Genomic DNA, 22,087 nt, shown 5'->3' on the forward strand with positions numbered 1-22,087 from the left:
ATATCATGGTATATTAATTTTCTCTTGGTTAATTTTAATAAAACTAATAAAAGTAAAGAAAATTTAAATAATATATAGAATGAATAAAGAAAAGTGGTTCAGAGAAAAAACATAAAATAAAAGGGGAAAGATCATTCAAAAATAGAAGAAAATAAAGAGGATTGAAAAAAAACACAAAAGAACAGATCACTGCAAATAAAGTAAAATAAGTAAAATAATAATAAAAATAAAGATAAAAATTTGTAATGAAAGCAGCCATGGAGGAAAAATAAAGGTGATAAAAAGTAATAAAAAAAATAGTGAAAACGTAAAAGAAAAAAAAAACGGTAAACTCAACCAATAATTATTTAAATGAAAAGTAAGAGGGAGGGGATTATTCTGTTAAAATTTAAAAAAATAAGGAAAAGAACAAAGCAAGAAACAGTAAAAACATAAAATTAATAAAAATCAGAAAATAAAAATAAAACGTGTACACAAAAGGGATAAAGAAAAGGAAAAAAAAGAAATTTGTAATAAAGAAAATCTTTTAGAAAAGTAGTTCTAATCTCTTCAGAATTTCTTGCTAAAACTTATCATAAATATCATAAAATTTTATCCCCTATTTAAAATCTAACAAAAATAAAAATAAAACAATCCTAAATTACTCAAACTCTAACAATCTCATCCTACATAAATCATAATTCCTAACAAGTAAATACTTCTATATCCTCTATTCATAATTTAAAAAAATACAAATAATTGGAAAAAAAATAAATATATAAATTGCATGACTCTACTTTATTTGAGTAAATTTATGTCTATACATATTTTTAATTAATGAACAATAAGATGGTTTTAAATATATTTAAAATAGATCAAAGGGTGAGGGTAAATAATATTTTTATTATTAAGATAAATAATATAATATCCAAATATTAAGTTAAGACACACTAAGATCAATGAAGTGTCAGTGTTAGACCCACGGGATTCGAGGGGTGCCTAATACCTTCCCTTAGGTCAAGCAAATTTCTTACCTGATTTTTCATTTCGCAGACAATAAAATAAAGAGTCAACTTCCTTTGATTAGGGATTTAAAAAGGTGACTTGGAACACCAAAACTCAATTCCAAGTGACGATTCTGAAATATAAAATAATCCCTTTTCAAAATGTACTTTAATTGGAAAAACTTTTTATCTCAAAACATAATCGTTTTGAGCAAAATAGGGGTATAGAACACCTAAACTAAGTGGATTTACTTAAGTTATGCTCAAAAGCAATAAGGACTCGTTTAAAAAGTACAATTTTTTATCCACGTTGACTACATGGTTTATGATAAATTTGAGTTGTCTGAACTCCTTCTCATATCTATGCTTAATATCACTCCCAATAATTATAAAAATTATCATGCTCATATAGAAATACTCTTTCTCTATTGTGGGGTAATTACTCAAAATAATATTTTTTTAAAGAGAATAAAATATCCCGAACTTATTATAAACTCTTTTTAGAAATTAAAATTTCTCTTTTTATCATCCCAAACTTATTAGTTCCCCTAATTTCTTTCTCAATCATGAATAAAACTCTTCTCAACACTCATCTTTGCTTTCTTTGAAAGTTAGTTTAAGGCCATTGTTGGTTACAATACTCAAAAAAAACTTCTAGAACTTTTCTCTATAACTCACTTTAGTTTTGAATGTACATTAAGACACATGATTAGAACATGTAGAAAATGTAAAAGATAAATTTAGCATTTAAGAGCAAATATAGAGAGGGACCACATAGCCACAACTTAAAGGAACACACACCAAATAAAACAAGGAAGAATTGGTCTAATGACCCTGGTGTACTGCTGACTCAGGGTGCTAGGCCCCGAAGTACTAGGGCTGGATTTGAGCGCACTTTTGGCGGGCCGCCCCTGGCTCCGAAGTACTAGGGATGGTTTCGGGCGTAGTGCTGGTACAATGCCCCATCCCCTCCCAACGACCCAAAAAATTCTTTTTGTTGAAATTAAGGCTTCAAACTAGTTTAGAAATGAAAATTTTCTTCTAATTTCTTCTTAATTCTCAAAACCAACAGGTAATTATGAAATGTTTCATACATCCCTTTTGAACAGATGACTTTTACCAAAAATTTACAACACAAATGATTCAATAACCTCTATTTTTAAAAAATTGAACTAAACTCAAGAACTACACAAGAATCCTTTAGATATAACGAGTTCTTGGATCAATTTGGATGTATGACATGAGGATCAACAAGTTCAACACTATAAGAACCTTCACATACCTGGAAAGAACAATGTTCTTCGCAAAAATCAATGAAATTTTGAAGAGTGCTTGAAACCTAGCTTCTCAAATTGGAACCTTCCTCTAATTTCTCTAAGTGTTAAAGAAGGTGAAACAATTGTTTTACATCTGATTAGATCCTTAATTAGGTGACAAAAAAGTGGCTAGGCTTAGAAGGAAAAAGGAAAAGACCAAACTATCCTTTTAAAATGATTGAGATGCCTTTAAAAGAAAGGTTTCACTAAAACGGAGATAACTTTCTGCTTTGAGCTCAAAATTAGGCATTGAAAAGAGAACTCAAAGACTCTTAATTTGATAAATCCTGGGCCACAAATAAGTTAAATCACTTTTTTCTCTTTCGAATTTTATTGAAAACAAATTGATAAATTTTGTTATATTATAAATATTTCGTTGGACAAAATCACAAAAGGTAAATAAAAAGAAATTCACAAAAGATCATTAATTTAAATTATATTGGCTAAATTATCAACTCTTATTTATGCTTACTTATTACTTATTTATTATATATATTTTTAATATTTATTATTTCTTGTCACTTTAAAATTTTAACATTTCGAAGGAGATACATATCGAAATAGGAGAAAAGCACCAACGTATATTTGTCTCCTCTGAAGTAGCACACATACAAATTTGAAACAAAATTAAGTAGGAATAATCTTTTTATCTTCACAAATAACTTTGCCTACACATTTCTTCTCAAATTTGTCTTATGAGATTAAGTTGGAATTGCAATTATTGTTAAATTATCTTCGCAATAGAAAAATGAGAAACCAAAGTATGGTAACTTCAATTTGTCATTATTATTGACATTATGATCTTTGCATTATTCTTCAAAGTATAGTGATATATTAGTAGTTTATATAATTGATTATTAAACTACACGAGTCGTAAATTATATATGTGAAATACATATGCAATAGTATTATATACTTATCAATTAAATGTTGATAAAAAAGATAACTATTTTACTATTTAAAAGCGTAATCTAATAATCAATCAAATAAGTTAAATCACTTTTTTTCTTCCAAACTTATATGAAAAAAAATTAGTAAATTCTATTCTATATTTAACGATTTTGATAGATGAAATCATGGAAAGTAATTACAAGAAAATTAGTAAATTCTATGGAGAATATTGTTTTCTTTCTAGGCGTGTATTTACTGTTTAATTACAATAGTTGTGTACGTCTAAAGAAGCCACAAATAATCGCGTATGAGGGAATACTTGTATGAACAACAAGGAGGTAGCAAAACTGAGTATACCATGTGAAGATGTACACAAGACAACCAACAATAGCTACTCTTGGTCGTCATGTATGCTTCTCCAAAGACATGCATTTACAGCTTAATGAGGACATCTATTTACATCTAAAAAAGCCACGAAGAACCACCCTTAAAGAATGCATGTATAAACAACAAGGAATTACAAAAAGACGAATATACCCCTATGAAGAAGCACATATAGAAGGTTATATCCATCTTTTCATGCCTTCGATTGTTGTTTAGCTCATAGGCGGTGCTTTGTAACTTTTTCACATGTACAAATATGTCCTAATTACTGAATACACTTCTACAAACAAAACAACATTCTACCTAGGTTTAATCAAATTTATTTGGCAGTGCTTTCTCTTGCTCCTCTATGTATCTTCTTCCATTGTTAAATTTGTTTCCTCTAAGTCCTTCCGCTGGTTTGATTTAGATTTCTTCTGTGTGTTTCAATTTTGCTGCTGCATCGACATTTAGTGTTGGATCTGTTTGTCGTTGCGAGTTAAGCCTGAAAAATCTTCTTAATTTCTCCTTTTTCAATCAATTTGTTGTGTTATTTGTGCACTTGAGTCTGACTGTGTCATTATTTTTGACATTATAATCTTTGCATCATTCTTCAAAATATAGTGATATATTAGTAGTTTTTATAGTTGATTATTAAACTACATGAGTCATAAAATTTATATGAGAAATACATATGCAATAGCATTATATGTTATTCATTAAATGTTGATAAAAGATAACTATTTTTTAGTATTTAAAGGTGTAATCTAGTGATCAATCAAATAATTTAAATTAATTTTTCTTTTCTTTCAAGTTTTAGTGAAAAGAAACTGATAAATTCGTTTGATAGAGAAAATCACAAAAAGTAAAAAGGAGAAAATCAGAAAACATGAATATTTAAATTTTATTGGCTATATTATCAACCGTTATATATACCAAACAAAAATAAAAAAGAATTTGATGAAGATTATATAAAAATTTGGAGAAGAACAAAGAAATCAATTAAGAACTTACCCGGCATTGCAAAATCCATAAGCGTAGATGAATATTAAAGTAGAGAATTGATCTGCAGGGTAGGGTAGAATAGTCAATCAGAAGATGTAACCAAGGATTTATTTATTCTTCAAAGTGAAAAACACAACTTTTTTGAGAAGATGAGCAAAAATTTTAAAAATTTTGATAAAAATCAAACAAAAATTGACAAAAGAATTTAAAAAATGAGTGACAAAAGAATTTAAAAAATGATGAAGAACTTATCTGTAATTGAAACTCTAGAAGAATATAGATGAAGAAGCAATTTGACATGCAGCTCACTAAAACTTTCATCTATACTCTTCTTAAAGAAACCTTGTAAAGTATACGAAGAAAAAATGAATAAAGATTTTAATAAAATTAAATGAGTCGAAGATTAAAATGTAATTCACTGTGAGGATGAAAAGAATCAAAAGTTCTTGATGAAGATTAAGAGATCATTCTTAAAAGCTAAAAAATTGTGAAAGACATGGACGTTTCTAGACATATGTGTCTGTGTTGAAAAGTCTCTAATATCTTCTTAGTCAAGCGACCACAGATGATTTTAGAAATTGAATTTTGTGCAATTACAAAAATAGTCTTGATCGTCCTAATTCATGATTCTTCTATATAATAGAAATTTTCGATGAAGATTAAAAGACAATTCTTGAAAGCTAAAAACTAGTGAAAGAAATATGGATGTTTTTAGATATATGAGTCTGTATTGGGAAGTCTCTAATATCTTCTTATCCGAGCGATCACAGATGATTCTAGAATTCAGATATTGTGTAAAATTACAAAAATAGTCTTTGTCCTCCTAATTAATGGCTCTTCTATATAATAGAAAAATATATAAATTTAGAAATATAGTAATTATTATAACTTGTTTTTTAAAGTTTTAATATTGAGAGGAGATATACATCGATATAACAAAAATAATTTATATACATCTGAAAAAGTCACAAATAATCGTGTATACGCTGTGAAGGAGTACACATGACAACCAACAATAGCTACTCTTGTTTCTCCAGAGACGTACATTTGCTGCTTAATTAGGACATCTATGTACATCTAAAAAAGGCCACGAAGCACCGCCTTAAAAGAATGCTTGTAGGAACAACGAGGAACTACGAAAAGACAAATAGCCCATATAGAAGGGTAGATTCGTCTTTTCATGCCTTGTATTGTTGTTTCAGCCTATAGGCGGTGCTTTCTAACTTCTTTCACATGTCTGTCCAAATTAAGCACTGAATACACTCCAACAAACAAAACAGTATTCTACCTAGGTTTAATCGGATTTATTTGGCTATGCTTTCTCCTCCTCCCGTGTGTATCTTCTTCCATTTTTGTTAGAAGATTTGCTTCCTCTGAGTCCCTCTGCAGGTTTGATTCAATTTTGCTGCTGCATCGTCATTCGATGTCGGATCTGTTTGTCTGTGCGAGTTATGCCTGAAAAATCTTCTTATTTTGCACTTTTTCAATCGAGTTGCTGTTTTAATTGGTGCATTTGAGTCGGAGTGTGTCAATTGTGTTTATTTATTGAATGATGAAATAATTAAAATGTCTATTTGTACGCCATTGAAAAAGTTTTGAATATTTAAGTGCCTATATATGTATAATGCCACTATTTTATTTCTCACCCAAATATAACCACTTTTTCCATGGCTTCTCCTCTGTCTACTTCATTTTGTTTGACCTCAATATCAGACACATTAATTATTTTACGCGGATATATACAATGAAACATCAAGAACCTTTTTTCTCATTTCATGGAAAGTTATTACAATGTAGCTGATGACATATGAATATACAATGACTTGTTTTTGTTGTTATTTTGCTCACAGGTGCAGTTTCGAGCTTGACTCACACATAACAGTGGTACACTAACAGCAACGGTCTTGAAAATGTTGACTGGCTAACTACTATCCATGACAGTCGAAAAAGTATATCAAATTGTCATTTTCAAGGTGCACACATATATAAGCACTACAACTAAACAAGATTCTATCTGTACTTTCTCCTTACATTACATATAATTCTCATTAATCAATGCTAGTTTGCTCATAAGTTTTTCAGACTTAAGCTACAAAAGCCGTTATCCCCAAAAGCTTGGCATACTGATTGTCTCTTCCTTCCCTAAAAAGAAGCCCTCAACATTTGCTGCAGCGAGGGAACTAAGAAGCAAAAATTCGAACCCCCCACTCATAGGAAGAAACAGTAACACACATTTTACATTTTTAAACTACTGGTTCCGTAATTTGTTTGTTCTCTTGCAATACCACATAGCAAAAACAAAGTTGGGTGCGGCCAAAATTCAATCACATGGTTTGACATGTATAGCTGGTTTGATTTCTATACCAACGTCTTATAATTAGCCGCCTCAATGAAGTTGCTTTTTTTTTGTGCAAATGACAGTTCTATGTCTGTAGTGTAAAATGTGCAGTTGTGATTGAATTTGTTGTTGCACTTTTCTCTGATACAAGTCAGTTTTTTTCGGGAAAGCAGTCTCGATGTGCGCGAGATCCTTCAGAGAATTGCGCGGTGGTGACCGAAGGAAATAAGTTGTGTTGCTGTTGCTGAAGGAAGAAATTACAAACACGGCAATACCACTAAGGGCAATGGGAGGGTTATTGAAGTACTGAATTAAGAGCTGGAAGCTCCTAGAAAGCTCTTACTCACTCTTCTTGTCCTAATTCAGCTTCTAATTACCAGATCTCAACATAGCTATTTCTAGTTATTTCTTCGTGATTTACCCTGACGTTGACTGTAGCAAGCTAACATACCTCTCTGCTGCAGATGTAAGTATGGAAAAACTTGTTAGAGTTGCAGTCCAGCACGTCCTCTACAAGTGCCTCATCCGTGATGCGTCAAAAAGTCGATGAAAAGGTACAAACTAGTATTAACTTATATGCATCTACTTCACATTGTTTTGTAGTTAAACTTTTGTTTTATTTTCTTCTTCTGTCCCAAAATAGTTGTGGCTTTTGGGGTTTCAAGAACCAATTTGACTAATCTTTGGAGCTAAATTGGATTGGAACAATTTAATTTTTTGAAATTGAAATTAGATATTCATACGATATACATACAATACTATAAGTTGCAATTCATCTTATATCTATGTGGTGAAAAGATATATCTTTCAATTGTTGGTCAAAGTTCATATATTTCACAATCGAGAAGTGGATAGTGCCAAGTATTTCGGGGTGTTGGGAGTAACTATCAAAGTATCTATATAAGCATATAATAGAGAGTGTATACAAGTAAATATTTCAATAGAAATTAAGACAAATCCACCTAGTGATGGCATTGGTCTGATTTTGACCTCTGCCTCATATGTTAATGTTAAAAAATTGGATAAAAAGTATAAATAACCCCTCGAAAATAGGGTGTAAAGGAACGCCCATAAAGTTAAATCATGTAATAGGTTTTTATGGATAAGTTTGGGAGGGTAATTTTGTGTATTTTTTTCTTCAAATATTAATTACACGAAGGAAGGGAAATGACAATTTAACCTTTTGAAATAGAGGGTAGACATGTCATCCCTTTTACTCTTTAAGGTCTTAATAAATGTATATATAACTACACGAATACACAAAAGTATAGTTTGACCACTAAATTTCAATAGACTCCTCCACTTTACGGAGTAACTAGCTATACAGAGGTAGGCAAAGCATAAAATATGAACTTGGGAGAACTCCTTGGCAGTTAATGTATGGATTGCTCATATGAGTAAGTTCCCAATAATTACGAAATGTATTAATCGAAAAAGTTCTTTCGTCTGGCTAGTCTAGTTTGGCAGTTGCATCTTATCCGATATGTATGTCCATTTTGTTTCCTTCATGTGAGTCCTTGAACATTTAAGGTAGTACTTGCTTCAAATAGTGAAGATTCCAGTTAGCCATTGCATATGACACTTAATTTTCCTTTGGTAATAGTGCGTAATTGCTCATATCATTGGCACTAGATTGTCAAACTGATTACAATAGTTCCTATGTGGAATTGTAATAGAATAGGATTTGAATTTGATGTAAGTGAAGGAGTTTGTGACAACAGTGCAACAAGAGGAGGATATTGAGTTCTATGGAGGAACGATAAAAAAACTAAAGGTTCTTGCAGACATTATGGAGTCTATAATGCGGGCTGTATATTTGGATTGTGGCTTTGATGTGAATGATGTCTGGGTCGTTAGTTTCTTTTTTACTATTTAAGTTTGTTCTGGCCAGTGATCTTATGAAAACTCTATTTTCCTTATCCTTTCTGGATGTAGAGTACCAATGTATTAATCAACTATGTCTCAGTCCTTAGTTTGTGGGGAGTATATAGAAGTCCAGTTTGATATTTGGATATTTTTGTATCAATTATCTGGCGAATTTTCAATGATTCATTCTTAGATTTTCTAACAATAAGTTAGGTTGGCTATACGAATTCTCTATATCTATTCCTCTAGATGTCTATTATATCTTGAAAATGTGATTATGTGGAATCAAAGAGTTGAGCCGCAGGCCTATTGACTTCTAGTAAAGAGCTTCTAATTTATAGCCTCAACCTTAGCGTACAAGGGGTTTTAATTGTTATTTATCAAACCTTTTTTCATTTAAAGCTAGTTATGTTTGTATACTTAGCATCAAATTGACTCAAGCCATACCCCTGTTTACTGGTTGGTGACTTTTGCTGCAAGCTGAATGATGTCTGAGTAGTCATTATGTATGCTTGTTAATTTTTAGAGGCAATACTTTTTTCCTCTAGTAATGTGTTTAATGTGATTTTATCTAATTGTTGGATGGAATGATTTAAAGGTATTCCAAAAACAAAATTTCAACTGTGATATTTTTGGTATTTTATTGGAATTCTTCTTGCAATTAAATTTTGTGCTTGTCCTAAGAATGTCACTTTTAAGCACATGTAATTTTTGCTAGCTTTTACAGCACAAGCTTATCTATGTAATAGAGTCCATGTTAGACATGGTTAGAAATCTGCATAATTTTAATTTTGACACTTAAGATTAGTGCTTCCACATCTTTTTATAATATTTTACCTTGTAGAAAAAGGTAATGCCCGTGTGTGAGTGAGAGGAGGTCACTCTTTGAAATTTGAATTAATTTTACATAAAGGACAATCTCATATTTGGGTTTTGTCTCATTAAAAATAAATTTGGAAAGGGAAGAAATGATGAAATCTAAAACTCATCATTGCAGAGAGTTATATAACTAAACCAATCATATCGGTTGTGGTAAAATATACTCCCTCCTTTTAAAAAAGAATGTCCCTATTTCTTTTTTAGTTTGTATAAAAAAGAATGACTCTTTTCTTTTTTTGCCAGCATTTTAACTTTCCACGTGACATATTAAAGACCACAAGATTAAATGACATTTTGATCCATTTGACATGACTTTAAATTAGAACCACAAGATTAAAAAGTCTTCTTTCTTTTCTTAAACTCCGTTTCAAGTCAACCTAGGCCATCCTTTTTGAAACGGAGGGAGTATATTAGTTTTTGTTTACTTGTTGGACACAAAAATTTGAATGACATAATAGTTTCTCCTCCTAGTGGCAATATTTTCTTTCAGAATTAATATCTCCTCGAAAAATAGGCTCCATCTGTTTCATTTACATACACCATCTACAAGAAAGCACATCGAGATTCTATATTAGACATTCCCAGTATATTTAATTCTAACTTTTACCCAAACATTTTATTTCCTTTTCTCCCGCCTTGGATAAAGCAACCAAACATATACAATGAAATGATATAAATTGACTAGTTTCCATTATCTTGAAAAAACAACCTTGCAATGCTTTGAGCATAAGTTACATCAAGGGACATGACCTTCAACCAATGGGCCAGTCTAGGACTAGCTCCCACTCCCTCCCAAACCATAAATTTTATAAACATCTTTTATTATCCTAAGACTCTAAAAGATGTGGAAAAAAATTAGGACTAAAGAAAACATTTTTGAATTTAAACCATACGAATTCCTCTGTAATACCAGTTGAAATTTGTTGTAAAAGGTCACTCATATTCTTTCTATTATTCTAAGCTTTTAAAGGTGCAGTATGAAGCATAGGTAATTTGTTATTACTGAAGAGTTGTGTGTATGAACACAAAAAAGAAATGCTAGAATTATAGTGTGGAGTGGTCCTTTAGCTTCATGTGCATATGAGAGATGAGAGAAGAGGTGAACTCTAGAATTACAATGAAACACTACTCAAAGTACTTGTAGAAGTGCAATGATAGTCCAAAATGAGTGCCACAACAAGGCGGCCAAATTCGGGTAATGTTGCTTCTTTTGGAAAAGGAAAACAAAGGTCGTAAGTATATTTAGGTAAATCTTAATTCTATTTAACTGAATAAAAAAATTATACTCCATCCAAAATGTTTAAGTAAACCTCTAAAGTTAGAAGGAATAAAAACCTTGAAAAGCTCTAAAAGAGCGTTTTCATGATGATTAGGGTTGTAGAGAACAAACACAAGTTGTTTAGCAGATTGCATTTTGTGATCCTTATTGGGTGGTGGTCCGGCGCTGAAAGACAATGATGACGTACCACCTCCTCTTCTGAAGTTGCTGACACCGATGGAGAAAAATTGCGGTAAGTTTGCCATTCTAAAGCCTCATTCATATGTTTTTATCTTTTCCGTCCTTTCGCTTACCCTACTTGATTTTCTCTCATTTTTCTTTTGTTATCCAACTGAAAAATGACAAAATTCACCGTTCGATTATTTTGATAAATAAAATTTGCCGTTTTATTTAGAACTGCGGCACCATCAATGACTAAAGCATGCCATTCACGTGTTAATGTCATCTAGGAGCATTTCGTAGTACTTTTTCAAGATTGATTTGGTCTTTATTTTTTTAAGAAATAAAACGAGGTGCATGTAAGGAAGCACAATACCTTTTGGAACTAGTTACACATTAGGAAAATTACGTCTAGAACGTTTCACAATTTTTAGTGCAATTTGAGAAGAAAATACCAGAACTTTTGGATGTTGTAAGAATAGTTAGAGATGAGCTTTACAAGATTTAAATCTCCATATGAACATTTTCACTTTTTCTATTATTATTTTGCCTTCTTGAAGTTTGTAACTAAATAAACATGCGTAAGCTTACATAAATGTTCTGTAGTTTGGCGGTGAATAGTGTCATGCTTGTCTTGAGTGACCCAAGTTCGAATCTTACCTCCAATTAAGATTTTTGTTTCAATTAAAATTGAATTATTTCTTTAAAATTTAATACATTTTCCTTGTGGAAGAAGATCTCCTTATATTTTAATGCATTTTGTTAAATTTGAATACATTTTCCTTTTGGAATAAGGTTTCAGTTTAAAAAAATCCTTAAATTTTAAACCTTTTCCATGTGGATAAGATTTCCTTTATTTTAATACCTTTTTCCTTTGTGGAATAACATTTTCTTAAATTTTAGTACATTTTCATGTTGGAATAATGTTTAAAGATCCATTTACCCACACTATCATAATATTATTAAAACTAGAATATATATAACTCATCCTTTTTTATAAAAAAAGGAATTGCTTATCCAAGTTTGGACCCCTTTCATAAGAGGGGGAAATCTCATTGTTTATTTTGGATCACTTTATCATTGTTTGGAATAAAATTATTTGGGGTAATAATTGGAAACAAAAATATAGGAAAGTCTCAAAATAGAATTCCAATTCGCTTTTCCATATTTGTTTTGACGTAGATGGAGCCAACACGCCACTTTGAGGAAATATCAACCCCAAAAAGGAAAATGTCACCTCTAGGAGGAGAACTTTTTCTGTCATTTAAATCTAATCTCAGTTAAACTGTTTCTGTATCTTAGCCCAACTTAGATGGTAAATAAAAGCTACTTTATCATATATGTAGGTAGTTGTATGCTTTGTTAGAGCCAAGATTATTGGTTCATCAAAGTAACTTTTTCTACCATTATTAGAATTGAGATTCTGGACTTATTATTCGTATTCCTTGAATTTCTATTGTAGACATTTTCTGTTCAACTATTTGTTTCTTATTTCTTTAACTTATAGTGTGGAAGTTCCTAACTGTTTCTATAAGTTTGCCATTGTTAATTTTCAAGTTTGTGGGAGATAGTTTCTATCTACCCTGTTTTGCCGTCACCAAGCCTGACTTCTGTACAATCCAATATAGTTTGTAATGAACTTTCACTTCTACACGTATATTAACTTCGCTTCGTTGTGGACTTTTTCATAGTGTTTATAAACTTTAAAGGCTTGATATTGTTTAATAGGGTAATACCTATCTCAACAATATGGCGATGACAACGTTCAACAGTTGCATTATGTTCAGGAGTATGTGGAGGAGTGAGCAGGTGAGATATTCCATTGTCTTCAAAGAAGGACCTGAGATGGATGATTATGGGCTTTTGAAAGAGCTTTTCTACAACCTTCTTAAACTTGGGAAATATAATGGATACATCAGATTTTTGTTTTATGGGAAAGAACCAGATGTATTTTGTATAATGATCACCAAATATTAAATAATATTGAAAATCATCTACTGAAATTTTCGGTGAATGACCCCAGACATCCGAATAAATGTATTCCAAAGGAGCATTACTCTTTATTGTAGAGTTGTAGAAAGGAAACTTATGCATTTTTAACTGCATTCACAGGAACTACCAAAGAAGAATTTTTCTAAAGAGGATGAAATCACTAAAAGCTTGAAAACTTGACGAAGAGTTGGAGAGGAAGGATTTTTCTAAAGAGGAATAAATATCTAAAAGCTTGAAAACTTGATGAAGAGTTGGAGAGGACGGATGACTGAGACGTCGATGCCAATTGGAAACACTTGCAGTGCTGGTAGTGGTAGGTTTGAGGATAAGTCACTGATGGAAGAGGTGAAGGCTATAAATAAACACCGTTTTCAGGTTTTATTTAGTAGAGGCGCCCCCGTGCAAAGCTCCTTCACAAAAATCGAATTAGGTGAAAATGTGACAGAGACATAATTATCATTACAAAGTTGATAAACAGAAACAAGGTTCTCTTTCATCTTAGACACATAAAACATTGGACAAAGTTAAAGGGCGAGAGATGATGGTAAAGAAGCGGTTCTCGTATGAGTGATTTTGTGTTCATTACCATCACCAAGCATTATGTCTTCACTGCCATCATAATTAAAGTGAAGGAAAAAATTCTGGATATCCTGCCTGACGTGATGAGATGCACCCGAATCAACAAGCCAGTTTTCATCATTGGTGGTGTTGTGAGTTGTGTAGTTAGCACGTGGCTGTTGTGTTTGAGACTAAGCATTATTTTTTGGATGCAGTTGTGTAGTTAGCACGTGGCTGTTGTGTTTGAGACTGAGCATTATTTCTTGTATGCCCATCTGATCTAGTGTCATTCATTAGAGAAAGAATTGCCAATAGTTTTTGGCACTGCTTCACGTGATGACTAGGCTTATCACAAAGCTGACAAGTAACACGAGGACGATTCCTGTGGTTGTTTTGACCAGCCATTTAAACACCAAAATTGTTAGCAGCAAGTTTATCCATATGATTCGAGTTGTTTGCTGGACGCGAAACATGATTGGGTCGAGACTAGTTGTTGTGATATGATGGTTAGGCAGCAAAATTTGCTATAATTGGAACTGTGGTAGAAGAAGATGAGCAAATTAGATTCTGCTCAAAATCAAGGAGCCTTCTCATGAAGCTCTTCAAATGTCAATGGAGTTTCCCGGGCGCATAGAGCTGTAGTGATAGTGTCATATTCGGCTGGAAGTCCATGAAGAACATGAAGGAAGGGCTCATCCATTGAGATTTGAACTCCAGCAGAGGCTAAAGTGCTGCAGATTTGTTTTATATTCTGAAGATATGAATTAACAGAAAGTTTACCTTTTTTCATGTCTCTCTAAGACTTAATATACGAGCGTCTGATGGCTTCGCATAGGTTACTGTCAGATTTTTCCAGAGAGCACATGAAGATTTGGCATCAATGACAAAAGGAACAATATCATAAGATAGAGAGGCAACAATGGCACTCCAAATGAGATGGTCTTGTCGTTGATGAAAAGGTGTGGCTATTGAACTTGGTGGTTGTTCAATAAAGTGAAAGAAATTGTATGCACTAAGGATGATTTCCCACTAATATTATGATATTTCCATGACTAAGAGTTTGTATTGTTGAGCTTTAGAGGTGCCTGAGCGACAACATTGTATTAATCAACTGCTCATTGTTATTCATGGTGAGAATTATTGGAGAATTTGGTACAGATATAGGAAAATGTGTGGCTGTGATTTTCTCAGTGGAGAAATTGGTTGAGACCATTGTTAATGGCAGCGGGAAAACATAAATTTTTAGAGGAAAAAAAGTATGTGTTGAAGCTTTTAGGCTCTTGATACCATATAAATTTTATTGTTGGAGAGAAGTATTTATTTCATTAATATGTTTGAGTATTTATACAAGAGAGTAAACAACAAATAAGGAAAGAATCAACTAATAAAGTATTGTGATCTTCTCCTAATCATAATAGAAACTGAATCACTAATGAGATACTAAGATATGATAGAGCAATCAAGATATATCCTAAAATCAATCAAGAGATATCACTAATAGTGTTTCTATTATTCATTCTTGTTGATGATCTTAAAGTAATGTTAGTCAAAATAGGTATAGAAAATTGGATGTATTTGGGTTGTGCTAAATTTATTAAGAGAGGTGGATGGTGAATGCAACGAACTGGAATGTGTTAGTAGGGAAGTAGTTTAAGTTTAATCACTTCCAAATATCTTTTGTTACCATAGTATAAATGCTTTACGATGCCTCCACTATTTAGGTTTTTTGCTGGTCAAGGTCAAACTTTCCATCCTTCTGGGATAATGCACAAGTACTACCCCTCAACCTATGCCCGAAATCTCAGAGACACACTTATACTATACTAAGGTCTTATTACCGCCCGTCAACTTATTCTATTAATAAATTTCTACCCTTTTCGACCTACGTGACACTATCTTGTGGATCAATGCTAATTGACTTTTTTTAAAGTTAGTGCCACGTAGGCCGAAAAAGGGTAGAAAATTACGTATAAAATAAATTCGAATAGGACCTTAGTATCGTATAAGTTCGTATGAGATTTTGGGCATAGATTGAGGGTTACTTATGCATAATCCCCATCCTTCCTATTGAATAGTTTCTCATTGCTTTCTATTTTGCAGTCTGTAGCCTCTCATCCTGACACCAGACAGTCGTTCCTCAATGGTGAAGATTCTCTTTTTTTTTTTTTTTTGAAGTTCTCGTATTTGTTTGTCAATGGCAGTAAGATTGGCCTCTTTTGGTATACAACAAAGGCCTTTTCTGACTGTACTTTTGGGTGGAATGTTGTTGGATTCTAGGAAATTGTTGCCTTTGTTGATTGGGAGTTGTTTGTGCATGCAATTTCTTTTCCCTCAGGGATACAAATATCTCAACACTTCTCATAGTTACATTTCTTAAGTCTTATTCTGCCGGCACTTGCTTAGTATCATATATTTTCACTTATTTACTTGTCAAAAAGAATTCCACAGCTATAAGTCAAGAATAAGATCCAAATTAATGTCACCCTGCATTTGTTTTACAAATCTTTGGACGAAAATTTGAATTTAATTTACACATGAAGACATTATACTTGGATTTATCTTATCCACTACTCGTAGAAAAAAAATAAAATTGTACTTTAGTTTTATTTTCCTCGGAATGCACGAGTCTTGACTATAAGTAACAATGACCTTTCGTCCTCGATAGTCACTGATGTCCATCAAGAGGGATGAAATAAAGATCATTACATGTATATGTCCTTAGGTTTATTGAAGCGCTGGCGGGTGCAACACAAGAATGTTGTCTTAGATAACTATCCCAACCCTATATTATTCATGTAAACTGCTTTATAATCTTCATAAACTTAATATGCACGTCCAAAAAAATCAAATAAATGGACTTCATAATCATGATCTGTTCTCGATATTTGAATTGACTTTGTCATATTTGGTTTCCCTTGACTAAATCCTTGTAACAGTTTTATGCTTTTCAGCAAAAATTCCTTTGTGTTTGTACCTCTTTCTTAACACAACAAGAAAGTTGACACCCTTTGAATATTGAGGCTTGCAAGCTTAGGTGTTATTTGTGACCTTGTGAAGGTAATTTTTGATAGCTTTTAAGACATAAGCTTATCTATGTAATAATAATAAAGTTCATGATGGACATGGTTAGAAATCTGCACAACTTTAATTTTGACACTTTAGATTAGTGCTTCCATCTTTTTATATTATTTTACCTTGTAGAAAAAGGTAATGAACGTGTGTGAGTGAGAGGTCAAGTTTGAAATTTAAATTTATTTTGCATGAAGAACAATCTCATTTTTGGGTTTTGTCTCATTGAAAATAAATGTGGGATGGGAAGAAATGATGAAGTCCAAAATCTCATCATCGTAGAGAGAGTTATTTTATCTAATAAATCATATTGGTTCTAATAAAAAATACAAGCACCAAAAATAGTAGTTTTTGTTTACCATCTATGTTGGACCAAAGAACAAAAACAACCAAGTTGAGATTAAATTTAAATGACATAATAGTTTCTCCTCCTAGTGGCAATATTTTCTTTCAGGGTCAATATCTCCTCGAAAAGCTCCATCTATTTCATTTGCATACACCAACTAACAAAAAGCACATTGAGATTCTATTTTGGACATTCCCTGTATATTTGATTTCAACTTTTGCCCAAATCATTTTATTCCCTTTTTTCTCGCCTTGGATAAAGCAACTGTACATATACATTGAAATGACGTAAATTGAGTAATTTCCATTATTGAAAAAACAACCTTGCAATGAGTTGAGTAAAAATTACATTAAGGGATGTGACCTTCAACATATGGGCTAGTGTAGAACTAGTTTCTCCTCCCTCCCTAGCCAGAAATTTCACCAACTTTTTTGTCATTCTAAGACACTAAAAGATGGGAAAAAATTAGGACTAAAGAAAACATTTTTGAATTTTAACCATCTGAATACCTCCATAACACCAATTAAATTTTTTTTTTTTGTAAAAGGTCACTCAAATTCTTTATTTTATTCTAAGCTTTTAATGGTGCGGTGTGAAGCATAGGCTTTCAGTTATTACTGAAGAAATGCATGTATGAAACAAAAGAAATGCTAGAATTACCGTGTGGAGTGGTCCTTTAGCTTCACGTGCATATGAGAGATGAGGTAAACTCTAGAATTAAAATGAAACACTATTAAAAGTACTTGTAGGAGAGCAAAGATAGTACCAAATGAGTGTCACAACAATGCGGCCAAATTTCGGTGAAGTTCCTTCTTCTGGAAAAAGGAATACAAAGGCAGTAAGTATATTTTTAGGTAAATCTTAATTCTAGCAAACAGAATAATAAAATGATACTCAATTAAAAATGTTTAAGTAAACCGCTAAAGTGAGAAAAATAAAAATCTTGAAAAGCTCTAGAAGAGCATTTTCACGAAGATTAGGGTTGCAGAGAAAAAACACAAGTTGTTTCGCAGATTGCATTTTGTGACCCTTATGGGTGGGGCTCTGACACTGAAAGACAATGATGACATACCACCTCCTCCTCTAAAGCTGCTGACACCGATAGAAAAAGATTGAGGTAAGTTTGCCATTCGAAAGCCTCAATTGAATATTTTATCTTTTTCGTCCTTTCACTTACCCTACTTGATTTTCTCATTTTTCTTTTGTTACCTGACTGTACAAAGACAAAATTCACAGTTGGATTATTTTGATAAATAAAATTCACCATTTTATTTAAAATCGCAGCACCATCAATTTACCATTTTATTTAAAATATCTAATTCATCGTTCACTAATGTTGCCACAATTTTAAATAAAATGGTGAATTATATTTATTAAATAATTCAACGATAAATTTTATCTATTTCAGTTCGGGAAAAAAGAAAAAGGAGAGAAAATACAGTTGGGTAAATGAAAGGACAAAAAAGATAAAAACATTCAATTGAGGCTTTAGAATGACAAACTTACCTCGAGCTTTCTCCGTCGGTGTCGGCAGCTTCGTAGGAGAAGATGGTATGTCATCATTGTCTTCGAGCGCCGGAGCACCCCTAATAAGGATAGCAGAATGCGATCTATTGAACAACTTGTGTTTGTTCTTTATGATCCTAATCTTCGTGAAAACGCTCTTCTAAAGCTTTTCAAGGCTTATTCTTCTTGCTTAGAGATTTACTTTGACATTTTATATTGAGTATAATTTTCTCATTTTGCTAAATAGAATTAAGATTTATCTAAATATATTTTTATTACCTTTGTTTTCCTTTTCCAGAAAAAAGAATTGTTTCCGGATTTGACCCCCTTGTTATAACACTCATTTGGTACTATCGCTGCATTTCTACATGTATTTTGGGTAGTGTTACATTGTAATTTTAGAATTTATCTCATCTGTCATATGCACATGAAACTAAAGTACCACCCCACTGGTATCTACTCTACACCATTAAAAGTTAAAAATAAAATGACCTACATAGCAAAGCTATCAAGACAACATCTTCATGGTTTTTCGATTGGAGTTACTGTGAATTTCAAATGCTTAAAGTTGGAAATATCTCCTAGAGTCCTAGATTTCACTCCTTAACCTCTTGTAGACTCTAAGGATGATTAAAGAGCAAGGGCGGAGCCACCTTGTCCCTAGGGTGTCTAATTGGACACCAATCATCGAAAATTATATGATATATACACATAAAGTTTTGACTTAAATTGCATATATGGTATCTTGAATCCACTGAAATAACAAAGTAACCCGCAATGGAGATGATTGGAGCTATCACAAGCCCACTCGCTGTCCTAGTTCAATTCCCCATGTAACATACATAAGATACTAGACCATTAATTACATATCCATACATTACTATAATATGTTTCATTCACATTTGGGAACTTGAAATTTTGTGATACTTGAAAACTTGCTTAAAATAAATTGTTATTGTAATTTAGCGTATTTTATGGGGGTATTTGCGTAATTTTCAAATTACATTTGCACATATATTGGAGGTGTGGGTATAAGGTATATAAAAATGAATATATATGTATGATTTCTGGGCAGCCAACTATTTTTAGGGGCAGCCCCTTTTGTTGACGTGTGTAGAGGTTATGAGGATCGTTTTGTATCTATATATTTTACACCTCCTTTGGTTTCGTTTTCCTGAAGTATAATAAAATTAAAACATTAGCTAAGCAATTATTCTGCAAAACCAAGAGAAAAACAAGATCCTTTTGGGTGAATTGGACACACAACTTTTGGTAAGTGATGAAAAAAATATGTTTCTTATCTGGGTAGTGTTTTGTACTTTAAGCATATCTTGTCATATAGAACTTCGTTTGCAATGAATAAATATGATTTAGAAAGATATTTCGTAGTTCTACAACTCTTATGCGTATGGAAAACTCTAATTTTTCTGTTATGGATTCCAAATATGGGACGCAACATATGAAGAATTCTATCCAGCTACTGGAATTAGAAATCTAATGTTAGTGTTCTTAATATATCTTTTTGTACAAAGCATATTTTAAGGTGGTTCTTGATTATTTCCAAGCTTAAGAGATGCGCCTACATCTTTTATTAAGGATGTAAAGTCCAGTTTTGTTGTTTCCTTTTTCAAAAGTAAGTTGTCACATGAAGTACTTTTATTGGACAGAATCACTTTTTGGGAGCTTAATCGTAAATGTGTAGGCTAGGCTTACTTGTGATGATTATCCTATCTTACTTCAACATTATTGAGATACTAGAAATTATGTAAGTTATTTATTGTATTTTAAAGGTTGTATATACTCGTGAACAAGTTTAGGATCTTCATACGTTGGTTGGTCTACGGTTTGAACTCTTGAAGTCGTGCTTGACTGTTTCTTTGCTAAATCATTGAGGTTTGTGTATAAACTTGTACTTGTACTATTTTTATCTGCTGGTATATCTGAAATTTTATATTGGTACGTTGTTTACATCTTGTCACTTTGCATTGTCGTGTTGTTGTCGTTTAAGATGTTAAAGACTCTTGTGTAACTCGCCCACTTGTACAGATTGTTTGATCACTTGGAATTCTTGTTGGAACTCTGTCGTTCTTGTGGCGGTGACCTTTTCACTGTTGGCATTCCTCCTGATTCGGATCATTTTCCATCTTGACTCTGGGTTTTTAGTTCGTCTTAAGTATGAGAGTTGTCCATTTTAAGTACGAACTAGAGAATGATGATACAGGGCGTTGGCCCTTCTTGATACAGGGCGTTGGCCCTTCTTGATACCTGCTCGTGCTTGGTTTTACACATGATGTATATATTGGGGGAGTCTTGTTATTGAAGCTCTTGAAAAACTGTGATAAAAACGTTATTGACATTTGGAGCTTTAATTAATTCAACTTGATACTCTTTGTATACTGTTTACTGATTTTATTGATTATATTTCAATTATGCTACCCTTGACTTGAGAATGATGACTTGGTTAATCTATGGGATGAATCTATAGTTTTTACACCACTAAGCTTTATGCTTAGTGATAGTTGTTCTATTGTACGGAATGTTCGAGAGGACAGTTGAAGTTGGTCATTGAAGATTGAGGTTTTGAAAGCCATAAAGGAAGATCAAACTTGCATATAGACATATATATATTTTGTATAAATCTTGGGACTTGTACATGATCTATGTATTGTATATTTACATGAGATTTTGAGGGCTTATTTGGGCATGCCATCATGGGTTGTGAAATAAGTAAGGTTATACATTTTTATCTTTTGGGGTGTGTGTCCCATGCTTGAAAAATACTAATTTTCCTTATGTTTTTTATGTTTGTGTGAAGCATGAACCGGCTGATTGCGGTATTGGGAAATTGGTAATATTATTGTTATTTCGTCCTCAAGTGTGAAGATAATATATGCACGAAAAGCTTGTCGGGTCTGCTTAACAGATTTTGAGAGGCCTTTTCGTCATTAGTTAAAATTTCGTGCCTAATAAAGTTTAATCTGAATTAAATATTTAAAAAAATGGGTCAGATGCACATCTTTAGCTAAATTATGTGTTATGAAACTTATCCCTCAAATAGATTAGATATCAATATGCCTTCGTTAATCTCTTTTAAATATTGCAAGTATTAAACTACGTCTGTGGTTCTTGGATTTTTTGTTGTGAGTTACTTGTATAGTAGTTTTCTTTTGAAAAGATTCTATTTAGAGTTCATGTTCACTTACATGGTGTGCCATATCATTATGGCATGTAGAGTGCACATACATCATGTACATGTCCTTAATTCAGTGTGATCTTCTCTTTCAAATGAATTAAGTTATGGCCACTTCATCTAACCGACCTATAGAAGCTGCTTGTGAAGGTTTGGGTGCCTCTATGGGATTGGAGAATATATATCGAATGAGCATGTTCCCTACACTAGCGGGTCGGAAGTGGGAAACCATCAACGTGTAAGAGCTGGTTCACATCCTCACATGAGTCATGGTATACAAGCCATGAAACCTCCTTTTCAACAAATGGCTGAATTCTTCCACCACATGGCTGAATCGATGCATGATC

At 32.4% G+C, this 22,087-nt stretch overlaps 1 long non-coding RNA gene across 14 annotated transcripts in view; it reads left to right on the forward strand.

Annotated features, from left to right (window-relative positions):
- The first annotated feature begins 5,693 nt into the window (after positions 1-5,693).
- Positions 5,694-22,087, forward strand: part of LOC101247298 (uncharacterized) — a 37,964-nt gene continuing 21,570 nt past the window's right edge. The window contains exons 1-7 of one of the 14 annotated variants that reach the window (XR_011219899.1): positions 5,694-5,947; positions 6,409-7,199; positions 7,361-7,450; positions 11,015-11,152; positions 12,808-12,888; positions 15,730-15,772; positions 20,597-21,000. This is a non-coding gene — a long non-coding RNA (uncharacterized lncRNA). Of the gene's footprint in view, positions 5,948-6,408; positions 7,451-11,014; positions 11,153-12,261; positions 12,580-12,788; positions 13,094-13,191; positions 14,959-15,729; positions 15,773-20,596; positions 21,001-22,087 lie in introns of those variants that run through there. The other 13 variants (XR_011219898.1, XR_011219900.1, XR_011219903.1 and 10 more) reach the window with 13 other exon arrangements.

Source organism: Solanum lycopersicum, chromosome 3 (assembly GCF_036512215.1).
Source record: "Solanum lycopersicum chromosome 3, SLM_r2.1".
Taxonomy (NCBI): domain Eukaryota; kingdom Viridiplantae; phylum Streptophyta; class Magnoliopsida; order Solanales; family Solanaceae; genus Solanum; species Solanum lycopersicum.